Source organism: Watersipora subatra, chromosome 6, assembly GCF_963576615.1.
Source record: "Watersipora subatra chromosome 6, tzWatSuba1.1, whole genome shotgun sequence".
NCBI lineage: Eukaryota > Metazoa > Bryozoa > Gymnolaemata > Cheilostomatida > Watersiporidae > Watersipora > Watersipora subatra.
In genome coordinates, this window is record NC_088713.1 from 1,016,615 (window position 1) to 1,030,182 (window position 13,568).

General features: G+C 34.2%; 1 long non-coding RNA gene across 1 annotated transcript; it reads right to left on the reverse strand.

Moving 5' to 3' along the window:
* Positions 1-247: 247 nt before the first annotated feature.
* LOC137398937 (uncharacterized) lies at positions 248-12,983 on the reverse strand. Its single transcript, XR_010979070.1, has 4 exons — positions 12,921-12,983; positions 8,848-8,904; positions 4,892-5,005; positions 248-370 (listed from the first exon to the last, which is right to left on the reverse strand). It is a non-coding gene; the product is annotated as an uncharacterized lncRNA (long non-coding RNA).
* Between the last annotated feature and the right edge of the window lie 585 nt (positions 12,984-13,568).

Below are 13,568 nucleotides of genomic sequence, written 5' to 3' on the forward strand. Positions count from 1 at the left end.
GAACATATAAATCCATGCAGGAATTATTTATACAACATTGCAAAATTGCTTTTAGTAAATATAAAAACAATTGAAAATGACCGACAAAAATAAAAAAACTCGTCGCTTCAACGAATTGAGAGTTTTGCAGGAAAGCAAATGCAAGCTAGCTACATAAAAAAAATCAGCTTGTAGAGAAATTTCTCAGCATTCTTGTGCATGTTAATTTATGTATCTACCTCAATTTTGATGAAAGTTGATGCAGTTTTTTACGCAGTGGTATCGAAGGCTCAAATAACCATAGTAAATGCTCTGGTGCGCTGGGGGAATTCCAGCCGTAAGCCCGCGGTCACTAAAGGGTTAGTAAGAACTCTGCACCAGCTTCATGAAGCTAAAAAGTCATACATAATAGTTACATATATATGGAAAAAGAGACAAACCAAAAAGCAGCAACACTTATTCAATACTAAGAATGATTAACAAAGCTGAGAATATTAACCAGCATAATGCGCAGTAGCACTGACATACATTTGCTGCTTGAATGGTATGTTTCCAACAAAAAAAGCGGGTTCATTTTTTTAAAAAGATTACTACTCCCTAACAAGCAAAATGATAACAAGCCACGGAACTACGAGTTAGCAACCTAGGCAGCTAAGTTGTACATGTAATCCAGATGAGTCTATTACGGTTTTTAGCAAGGCAAATAATTAACCAATATTTGAGTGTTCACCAAACTAAATTTTATTTAATGTGCCATTTTTAGCGGCACAAAGAAATCAAATTTTTGATGATCATTTGCACCGACTTGAGGCAGGTGGTAAAAGTGAAACAAACTAGATTTGTTCGACTTAGTCAAAAGCGTATAAAAGTATTAGGCACAATTAGCCACATCAATACTTGTTACAGAAATATCTATCATACTAAGATAGAGTTTAAAATCATTTCTATGAAAAGCCTGTTGCAGTGGCTTCTTTTTGTCCTGGGAACATTTAAAATCCTTTAATAGAAAATGCAAAACCTATATAAAATATATAGTATAATATAAAATTAAAACTGGTAGCAAATTTATGTTAGCGATGACATATTTTTATTGTAGTTTTACATTAGCATTATTTGTTCTAAACAGTGTGGTAACTACATGATGTATTTAACAAACTAACGTCAACTCCTTTACTACGAAAGGAATTTCTTTACTGCGACATAAGTAATTAGTGACACCTAATTTCTAAAATGAGTCTGTATAAATGGTTATAACTTTAAACCACATGATCTATTAACAGTCTTTTTATAGCAAATTAATCAGTATAATAATACGTTAGTTGATGCCGCGAAAACTATAAAAAATGTGTTGCAGAATGAGAGGGAACACTTTTCGTTCATTTTGAAATTACCGTGAGGTGAGCATAAAACTCGAGTCAGATGATTCATGAATATTATTAGTTTACAATATATTATTACTGATAAAAATAATTACTCTCATCAGCACTATTACTCAATAAAATTACCCAGTCCATAGAACTAAAACTAGTAAAAATTTGTGGCTTTTATGCCTCCGACATGACTGTCATTTCTAAGAAGAAATTGTCATAAAGCAAGTATTCGCAAAGCGAAACTACACTTGGGTTGTAAACATATTTTTATTGGTTCAACATATACAAACAATTGCTTTTTTCATTCAGGTATATATACAGTAAAGTAATTTGTCAATTACTCACTAATCATAAACAATTTGGGTCATGATCTCAGAAACCATGGTTAAATCAGTGATTGGAGATTGGGAGTTATCTACACTACTATCAAAAGGAGTGAGTTCACAGCTATTTTGCAAAACAAAATTTTGATTTTACCTCAATTACAGCAGGTTTTATGGTCAATAAACTAAATGCATGTAATTAATGCATGCTGAATGCTGAAACCATTAATGCCAAAACATAGTTCCGAGAAAACAAGTGTTGAAGTTTGAGAAACAAAAACTAATGCACAATTGTGTTTACATTTCAAAATGTCATAGCAACCAATATCAATCAAGATGTTGTGATATTTATCTAGATTTCTGAATTTATATCCAGAAAATTATGCTGAAGTTAAAAATCTAAACAGATTGTAGCTGGTTGTCATAGAAATAGCTGTATATCTAAAAAAAATGTATTACTTATTCAGTTAGTGCAGCTTTATAGTCGGATAACTCAACTTCATGGTTTGCGACTTGACCATGGTTTTTGAGATTGCGACCCATTCGTACAAAAGCTTGACAAAGCCACATCATGCAGCACTTGGTTATGCGAAAACACTTTGACTATCTTTACTGTCCTACTAGGTTCACAGTAGCTCAGGAGTTGAACAATTTGATTCGCACTGAAACAGCTTCGTCAAAAGAAAACAGAAGCAATCAGTGTAAAATCTGCTTTGTATTACTTTTACGTCATGCTTTGCTGTATTTGAGAATCATATTGTATACGTGTATAATTCAAAAAAAAAACAATACCAGAGGTTTCCAAGCTTTTAATATTAATCGAGCTAATTATTATTATAGCTAATTTAATTCTTAAATGATTAAAAAAATAACTGAGACAATTTATGCGTAAATTATTGGTGAGCTTGCAACAAAACTTACATTACAGTTATTTAGTCTCAAACCATTTACCGTATCTTACTCTGCTGTGTTGTAAGTGCAAAATATGGGGAAAAGTGATCACAAGATCTTAAAAGATCAAAAGCAAACAGTTAATCGCAGCCATCACAAAAACGTCATAGGTTGGAATCCCTTTACGAAACGGCTAAAATGGGGTGTAAGTTGCGCAAGGATGGCTTCTGTTTAAACTTTTTTGCAACCTCATTTGTCAAAATATTTTTACAAATTTACCTCATGTATTCAATAAATCATGTCTATTGTCCTTAGGTGACTATTTCCTGATCATTGTAATGCTGTCACTTTGAGCACTGATATCTCAAAACCTCGCCTAAAAATTATTTTATTTTTTAACTTTAGTTCGAAGGAATGTATACCATCCTCTGATGACATGAGGAGCCTGTTGGTCACCTGCGATAGTCAAAGGATTCTGCAGAAATTGTTCATGCTTTTTGACAGGAATTATGGGTCACATGATCAAATTACGACAAAAAAATTACACCAAGCTGAAAAAATTGTAAAGTAGCGAGCATTTATAATTGAGCATGTATATTTGATGAGAGCTTCCCGGTAGAACCCGAAGTGTTTGTCATAAACTAGTGCTACGAGACGTTTTATACCGAGGCTGTGATTGGCCTTTAATTTTACGTGATAACACTGCATGTCAGAACAATAACTACATTGAGTTGAGTACGTAATCAAAATACAGGGATTCTAACCTACGATGTTTTCCTGATGGCTGCGATTAACTGTTCATTTTTGAGCTTTTAAGAGCTTGTAATTACCATTCTACAAATTCTGCACCTACAACCCAGTAGAGTAAAACATGGTGAATTTTTTGATACCAAATAACTGTAATGTAAATTTTGTTGCGAGTCGACCTTTAAATGCAATTGCATTTTGACAGCATGTTTATAAGCAGGCTTGATGTAAGAAACAGAGTAAGAGTCATACCACAAGTTCATGATTATTGTGGATCATGTCCACAAATTATTACTTCACTCTTCAATATGTTGAAAATGCTAAGAGGGGTTAAAAATTTATTGATCTTGCTGGAAAATAGGAAATTTGAATTGCCACTTGATGTTATAAAAAAATTGCTAAAAATATTTGATGACCAGAATTCACAATAGCACTTTTAATTGTATCATAGTTTGGAAAACACAATAAATTATTATTATTAAATAGGAAAATTTAATTGCCACTTGATGTTATAAAAAAATGCTAAAAACATTTGATGACCAGGATTCACAAGAGCACTTTTAATTGTATCATAGTTTGGAAAACATAATATTATTACATGAACAGAAAACTCCAGAATTTAGGTGAGCAAGAGTGTTGCCTAAAACGGTTAATACAAGTTGTTTTTTAGTTATAGCTAAAAAGCCAGTGTGCCTGGTAGTGATATGGTAGCATCATTACCATATCGTTCTATATAGAACAACGTAATACACTATTTATTAGAATACAACATATTTTGGTATACAAATCGCTATTCTCATAAATGTAATGGCTTTTGTTAAAGACCTAACTTTCACCAATGAATGAAGTGTGCCCTCAGGTTAGCATGGCCCCTATTTTTGAACCCGCCGCCTATGAGATTTTTTATATACACATCAATCAACAGAAAATTTTACATCTAAAGATGCGAACAAAAAGCTAAAAGTGTGTTGCAGTCTGAGCTCGGCCGTGTTCTCGGCCTCTTTTGCTAATAAAATAGGAAGCAATCAGTAATCCATTAATCAATTAATCAATTAATCAGCTACTCACTAAAAAAAGTGTTTTGTACGGAAAACTTTGTAAGAGCCATAGAACATTGATCTTGGCTAAACGCGTACGTTGTGCTGAGCTGCACTGCACAGCCTGTTGTATGCACTCAGTTAATGGACTACGTACAAACCTGCTTGTGTTTTAAAACGTTTCAATTCTGAGAACCCAATTTAAACTCATTAAAAAAATCAGTCAAACTTTGCAAAAATGGTTAATATTTTTATATTAACATTTAAATATTAATATTTAATTATAATATTTTAATAAACTTTATACTAAATTTATACATAGTTGAAATACTGTACATAAATATAAAAAACGGATAATTTGTACATACAACTTCATACATTAGTATTTTGCATCCTAACTATTGTTTTAGTTATTTTTTTGATTGCCAGTGCTATGGTATTTTGGTTTAGCCAACTGCCCAATGTAATTAATGACTGCAGTCTCCAGAGCCAACTATAATCATCAAAAGATCAAGACTAAAAAAACAAGGGCTCATCAACTCACCCTTTAGCTTTTTTAAAAACTTGTAGACCGATATGATTGGTTCTATGAGGAAATGATCGAGGGACTATAGTTCGGTGTGGAGAGCTCATCTTTATTCTCCAGATCAAACAACTTCTACAAAAGTAAAATGTTTGTAACATAATATTAAGTAAGAAAGTTGATGACCACTTTATGCATTGAGCCTCTGACCACCTTTTATTTGGTATTTGCAGACATGTTGAAAGTGGGCTACCGTTAAACCTATATTTGAATGCTAACTCTATTTTAATGGTACTGCTATTTGAGACCACTTAAAGCAATTGTTTGAAAAATTGAGGGCCATTTTTTATTGAAGGATGGGAGTAGGACTGAAAGATAGAGTGTTGTTGCATCAAAATAGATGCGTTATGGTATTTTTTTGAGGTATTATTATCGCGTTTATCAAAAGTTAAAAAAAAAGTTTGGGGTATCGATCAAGTCTAAAATAAATTAAAATTATACCGCAAAAAGGTTCACTTTATGCAAAGAAATTCAAAGCAACAGACAAATGGCAACAAGTGTTGAAACCAATGTGTTGAAAGGTCTATGCGAGGTCATTGAGTAAAAAGCTTATTAAGTGAACTAGTTAAGGATGACCTACCAGCCCTTGAAAATCAGGTTGGTTACGCGTCCAATGACTGGGAAGAAGCGTTGAACTAGCATTTGAGATCTGTTCATCATTGTAACATCTCTCAGGAAAGATGACTTTAATGACTACGTAGGCCTAAACAGATAACAAACTACTGATCCACGACCAGTTGATATGTTGGTGGACATGCCGATAAATTTGATATAGGCATACATAAAGTGCTTGCCAACTGGAAAGCAATACATGAGCTGTTATGGATGAGCAGCTTTCAATGCAAGCAGCTGGGCAAATGGCTTTGTACTAGCCTTTGTTATGAAATATTACCCAAGCCTGTGTCAGTAGACAGCTCGCACCTCTGGTAGTTAAAGTGCTAAAATTTTCAAATAAATTAAGTAATTCCATGTCAATAAGATAATACCATAGTCGTTAAATATAAATATAAACTTGTAAAAATTCATGAATTGATGATATGTCAAGTTTTAACGCTTTGATCCTTGCCGATCTTATCAATGCGTGTCAGTAAACCTGGGCAATATTTTCAGCGATCCAAAGAATAGTATAATGATATTTGATCAAACACTAGTAAAAAACCTACCACCGATGTCATCAAACAAAAAAAAATGGTATTTCACCATTGTTCGGGCTGAAACTATAAACTTTTGTACAATTTTAAAAACTCGTAAAAAAATTTACAGATCATATCCATCCAGCACACGCTCATCATCATTTCATGACTCAAAATATACTGGAAAAATATAGTTAGTAAAATATTTTCCACCTACAACACAACAAAGTAAGACTTGGTTAATCTTTCCATACTAAATAACTGTAATATAAATTTTGATGCAAGTAAACCTTTAACTCTTTCACTACCACATTAAAATCTTACCGAATGAATATTCTGCCCAAATTAATGAACCAACTTTTTGAAAAGCTGATATACCGCTAGTAATTAAGCAATATCTCGAGAATAAAAGCAGATATCATTTTACTGTAAAATGCATCCTATTCAAAACAAAATTTTCTACAAGATAATTACAAGGTGATTTTTACTCTTGTACAATATCGAACGTTTTATTTGTGTTGAACGAACGCAGTGTGTTTTTCCTTGCTATGACGATAACGATCTGGTTTCACCGTTTTGAAAAATAATTAGAAATGGATTAGTTGAAACAAAAATTTTTTAGGTGCACGTGATTGGCAACACAATTGTTTCACTGGAGACAAATTTTGATTGGTCTAGCTAATGTGTAGGCTTCGCAATGAAAAGAAAAGTGAAACCCTATTGATAAGCCGATATATCGTTTTACGGTCACTACATTTATCACCGCGATTTGTTGACAATATTTAGCTAAAAATATTTACATTGATAGCAAGTAGTTGGCAACAAGGTTGTTTCACTGGAGACAAAATTTGATTAGTCTAGCTGTTCTATAGGCTTCATAATTAAAAGAAAAGTGAAACCATATTGAAAAGCCGGTATATGGCTTACGGCCTGTACTTGAACTACCACTAAAGCTGATATATGGCTTACGGCCTGTACTTGAACTACCACTAAAGCTGATATATGGCTTACGGCCTGTACTTGAACTACCACTAAAGCTGATATATGGCTTACGGCCTGTACTTGAACTACCACTAAAGCTGATATATGGCTTACGGCCTGTACTTGAACTACCAATAAAGCTGATATATGGCTTACGGCCTGTACTTGAACTACCAATAAAGCTGATATATGGCTTACGGCCTGTACTTGAACTACCACTAAAGCCGATATATGGCTTACGGCCTGTACTTGAACTACCACTAAAATATGGCTTACGGCCTGTACTTGAACTACCACTAAAGCCGATATATGGCTTACGGCCTGTACTTGAACTACCACTAAAGCTGATATATGGCTTACGGCCTGTACTTGAACTACCACTAAAGCCGATATATGGCTTACGGCCTGTACTTGAACTACCACTAAAGCCGATATATGGCTTACAGCCTGTACTTGAACTACCACTAAAGCTGATATATGGCTTACGGCCTGTACTTGAACTACCACTAAAGCTGATATATGGCTTACGGCCTGTACTTGAACTACCACTAAAGCTGATATATCGGCTTACGGCCTGTACTTGAACTACCACTAAAGCCGATATATGGCTTACGGCCTGTACTTGAACTACCACTAAAGCCGATATATGGCTTACGGCCTGTACTTGAACTACCACTAAAGCTGATATATGGCTTACGGCCTGTACTTGAACTACCACTAAAGCCGATATATGGCTTACGGCCTGTACTTGAACTACCACTAAAGCCGATATATGGCTTACGGCCTGTACTTGAACTACCACTAAAGCCGATATATGGCTTACGGCCTGTACTTGAACTACCACTAAAGCCGACATATGGCTTACGGCCTGTACTTGAACTATCACTAAAGCTGATATATGGCTTATGGCCTGTACTTGAACTACCACTAAAGCCGATATATGGCTTACGGCCTTTACTTGAACTACCACTAAAGCTGATATATGGCTTACAGCCTGTACTTGAACTACCACTAAAGCTGATATATGGCTTACGGCCTGTACTTGAACTACCACTAAAGCCGATATATGGCTTACGGCCTGTACTTGAACTACCACTAAAGCCGATATATGGCTTACGGCCTGTACTTGAACTACCACTAAAGCCGATATATGGCTTACGGCCTGTACTTGAACTACCACTAAAGATGATATATGGCTTACGGCCTGTACTTGAACTACCACTAAAGCCGATATATGGCTTACGGCCTGTACTTGAACTACCACTAAAGCCGATATATGGCTTACGGCCTGTACTTGAACTACCACTAAAGCTGATATATGGCTTACGGCCTGTACTTGAACTACCACTAAAGCTGATATATCGGCTTACGGTAGCGAAAGAGTTAAAACCAGTCTTTATTTTCATTGGAGGGTCAGTGAATGTCTCAATAGCTTAAAACCTTCCAGTTAGCAAAACCAGAATACATTGAAATCAAGGCTCAGAGGCTAACCATGAGAGTAAACCATAAAAATACTCATTTTAATATTATCACCAGAACTATATTGAATGCAAATTTTGATTTTTTGTAATAACAGAGAAAAACTATTCTAAGTAGTAACTCTATGTTGTTATTATTGTTATATGAAACAATACCATTTTAAAGTTCTTGTTGGCATAAGTAACAGTAAAAAAAACAACAAGAAAGGCGCACAGCTAATGGCTAAGTCCTGGCAGTTGTTGTCTAAATTAGAGGCCATATGAATGCAAACCTGGAAAGAAAATATGGAAAAAAGTTAGATCGTTTTATCTGGTCAGTACATACCTGCAATCAAGAGCAAGCCAGGCATTGTAGCATTATTACGAAACTCAATATCGGACTCTACAAGAAAAACGACAATTGATTAGCATCCATTTATGTTGGCAAGTTAGACAGTACATCACCAGTTAGACAAAGACATGAGTAATGAGTGTAACCAGTGCCAGCATGTGGTTTACAGCGATTGATGAGATTAGCTCTTTCTCTGAACTAAACAGCAAACAGGTATGAGATTACATAATGCCATACACTCAGCTATATACAAAGGGGTGTTTAAATAATGCTTCTTACTAGTTTAAGACCTTTATTTCTTGAACGGGGTTCTATGTTTGGCTCTGAAAGCTAAAGCTCGAGACAAAAACTTGCAAACTAGCATATTAATGTGTATACGAAGAGCTTCACGATTTTGCATGTACCTGTATCATGGTTCGTTAGACAATCTTCAACAAAATGTTTACAAACAAAAGCAAGGCTAAGTCAAAATAGTCATTTTCTCTCAAATAATATCTGCTACTGTGAATGTTTACATAACCAGATAAACTCATTCGCACCCATGCGCGAGTTAACGCAAGTTAACATGCGTATTTATAACATTGTCAGGCACTCAACGCGTGTTTACTCGCGTCTGAAATTTACCAACTCTTTGCATCATTATTTTTTAGTTATAAAATAATACTTTTAATTCGCTATAAAGAAAAATTTCTGGCCAATCAGACAAACTTTAAAATATGCTTCTGTGACATCTCCGACAAAAGTTATAACCCGATTAGTACACCTATCTCAATATCTACCAAAACCGGAAATCATCATGCTGACTTGAAATTTTATCGTTTGTGATAATCTTTTTTCAACTTCAGCAGTAAATATGCAGATCAAAAAGTGGTAAGACACTGAAAGACTGCATAAATCAAATTAAAACATTATTTTTAATGTTTCAAAGTTTCTATTAACTTTTAATTTTGCCAATTTGAATCGTTATGCTCGAATAAAAATGCATTCTTCACGCTGCCAGCTGTAGTCAGACTGATGTTATCTTTCAGTTTCGATAGGATCATATTGGTTCTGAGAGCTGTCTATGATATCTGAAAAGTCAAGAACAGAGTTATTGAACATATTTTTATTATTTGAAACATTTTCATGAAGTTTTATTCGTGTTATATTGGCATATAGATTTGCTATGCATTTGTTTGAAGAAAAAATTCAAAGTTTCTCGTTGGGAAAAATTTGAAGTTTCATGATTTTCGTGTTCGTGACTAACTACATCTGTATAAATAATCTTTATAACTATGTATTGTCTGTAATAAATAACTAATTTCAGTCAAACTTAGTATATTTTGCAATTTTTATGGTGCAAATCTAACTTTGTTTCAGCAAATGACATTTTTTTGAAAATTGGAAATTTCCTAAAACTACCTTCTTTGATGCATGAATCTACATAAAAGGGAAACGAGTTGTTTGTATGAATATAATATAATTTGAAAACGGAGATTTGGCTGGTTCTTGTGAAATTTAAATGAGTAAATTATCTTAAGTTTGTTTTTTGTAGTAGTAATTTGAATTACGGCAACTTTCCGAAAATCAGCGGTATCTGGGGCAAATCGCCTAAAAATTAGGCAGGTGCGAATGAATTAATATCATTCAATAAAATCATTAATATGTAAATCCGCGACAAAGAGTTTTTCTCATGTCATGCATATCTAATACGCTTCACAAAGCCCTGCAATTATCAGTTCCTGCAAATCACTTGACATTTCTACCGCTTGCTTCAGCTTTTATGACTATTATTGCTTCAGCTTTAGCTATTATTGGCTTGCGTGCTCTGGTGGGTTCTTGTCCCAGCTTAGTGCTTTATGTATGTACGAAGATGTTGGTTCTAGTGAGTGTTTCCGATCAAGTTTTATTATTCACAGGTGTGTTTTGCCACTCTCTAGCTAGCTCTGCCCTATAAGACTGACTCTTATTCGCTCCGAGAGCCACATAATGCGTGTATAATGAATCTGTGATAATATTGCAAAATACTAGATAAACCGCAGTGAAAACATTGGCCTTGCCTTGAATGTGGCAGCAGTGAATAACAACCCTGTCATATTTAGCCATACCATGTCAATTACCTTTTTTGGTCGCTATAACTTTATCTCTATCTCTTTCTTCAAGTATATGGAACAATTCAAGTACTGTTCCATATACTTAAATTGTAATTACAGGTGAAAATGATTTTCTATCATTTTGCAGGTACAACTACAAAAACATTGAATCTTAAATCCAAAGAATAGAGAGTAAACTTTTAAAAACACTACCCTGCTCAAACTTAATTTAGCAAGTAGCATTGACTGAAACATGTTAGATATCCAGTGTTATATTTCAGCAGCCTAATTTAATCCATAACACCAGAATAGTAATTGTGATATTAAAATACAATTATAATTATTTCCATAGATGCATTAGTCCATAGCAGGCATAGTTGTTGAGTATCGCACATCTTTCAAGCGACTAATCCCAACATTTATTCATTGTGCTTCAATAATTCATGTGCCAAACTCGAACTCAGAAGTCAAAATTCTAGCAAACATGATAAAAATACTCAAACTTTCTAATGCCAAAAATTGAGAGAAGATAAACTCACATTTCCAGTGAGTATAATTACTCAGGACAAATATTAGGGGAGAAGTGGGATATATGGAAACAGGGGATACATAGGTATCCCATTATTAGAAATTGTTTACTTTATTTTAGTTTTCTATTGCTTGTATAATATTGTCCAGTCCAAAAATAGGTCACTGCTGCCATCTTAGTTTCTGTCAAAGTGAAAATGTCAAGCATGGAGGTAAGTTACCTTTCATCAGTACTGTTTCGTAAATTTACTTAATATTCTAGCAGGTTTAACATGCAGCAAATGAATGACGTTTACTCAAATTTTTGTTTTTAACATAAATAAACATCTTTTAACCGATTTGAGACAAAATTTAAAACTAATCTGTAAATAACTTGAGAGTTATGGCACTTTACAAAAGTTATAAGCTGGCTATACATGGGCCATTAAGGATGAGGGTAGTTGGACCAGTTGGCCCAACTAATCTACTGCAATGCAAGCGCAAAAACGGATAGATGGGTCAAGCGGCCAAGTATAATTTTATCATAACCCATTCAATTTACGCTTTTAGCCAATACCATAGTTTTATAAAAAGAAAGCAGCAAAAATCTATACGTCAAATAATGTTATGGGTAGTGCTGTAATAAGATATTAAATGAAAAGCTTTCAGTTATATGTATAGCCTAAGATCATGAAATTTGCCCTTATGCCCAAGTTTCCTCAAGTGGTGGCCTCTGAATCCTCCATACTGACCCATGCATCTTTCTTCAAAGATAGATGGCCCATTGACTTTACTATATGAAATTATTTGAATGCAGTTGAGAGAGCAAAAGTAAAACCATGTTCACCGATGCACTTAACCAAGCTCTAAGAGCATGCAAAATTATAAATACAACGCAAAAAAACCTTAGTTATTTCATATTAAAAATGTAACTCTTTTATTGGCTCAAGTATCCTACTTCTCACCTACTCTGCACTAACAAAAACCAACCACAATACAAGGACAGCACAACACAGAATGGGTAAGGTCTGTTGGTTAGGTTATTGAAAGCTGGCTGAAATCATCATTGTTAAAGACAGGGTTTATCTCTATACGAGGGTCAGTGTATGTCTCAATAGCTCAAAACTTTTAAATTAGACAAAAACAGAATACATTTAACTCAAGGTTCAGAGGCTAACCAGGATACTACACCATGAAAATATTCATTTCAATGTTATGACTAGAACTATATCGGTTGCTAAATGATTTTTGGTAATTACAGAGAAAAACTATTTTAAATTGTACTCTTTTTGCTATTATCATTACTATATAAAAACAATGTGAATATTAAATTTTCTGTTGGCATAAGTAACGATAACAAAACAACAAGAAAAGTGCACAGCTAAAGGCTAAGTCGTCGCAGTTGTTGTCTAAATTAGAGACCATATAAATGAAAGCCTGGAAAAAAAATGAAAAAAAGTCAGATTGTTTTATCTTGTCAGTACATACCTGCAACCAAGAGCAAGCCAGGCATTATAGCATTATTACGAAACACAATGTCACACTCTACAAGAAAAAAAGACATTTGATTATTATCATGCATTTATGTGGACCAAGTTAGAGAGTACATCACAAGTTACACAAAGACACATGAGTAATGCATGTAGCCAGTGCCAGCCAACAGAGACAGTGATTGTTGACACCCTGTTGACAGTGATTGATGAGATTAGCTCTTTCTCTGAGCTAAACAGCCAACAGGTATGAGATTACATAATGCCATACACTAAGCTATATACAAAGAGATGTTTAATTAATGCTTGTTACTAGTTTATGACCTTTATTGCTTGAACTGGGTTCTATGTCTGGCTCTGAAAGCTAAAGCTAGCTGGAGGCAATACATGTACCGCAGGATACTGGAGAAATATCAAGCAAATTTTGGTCATTGAGTTTTCTGATGATAGGCTACACGCAAATTCGTTGCAAACTAGCATAATAATGGGTATACGAAAAGCTTAATTATTTTTAATGTACCTGTTTCATGTTTGGTTAGTCAATCTTCAAAAAATGTTTTAAAAAAAAACAAGGCTTATGGCAAAATATATATTTCCCCTTAAAGAATATATGCTACAGTCAATGTTTACATAACCACATTAATTA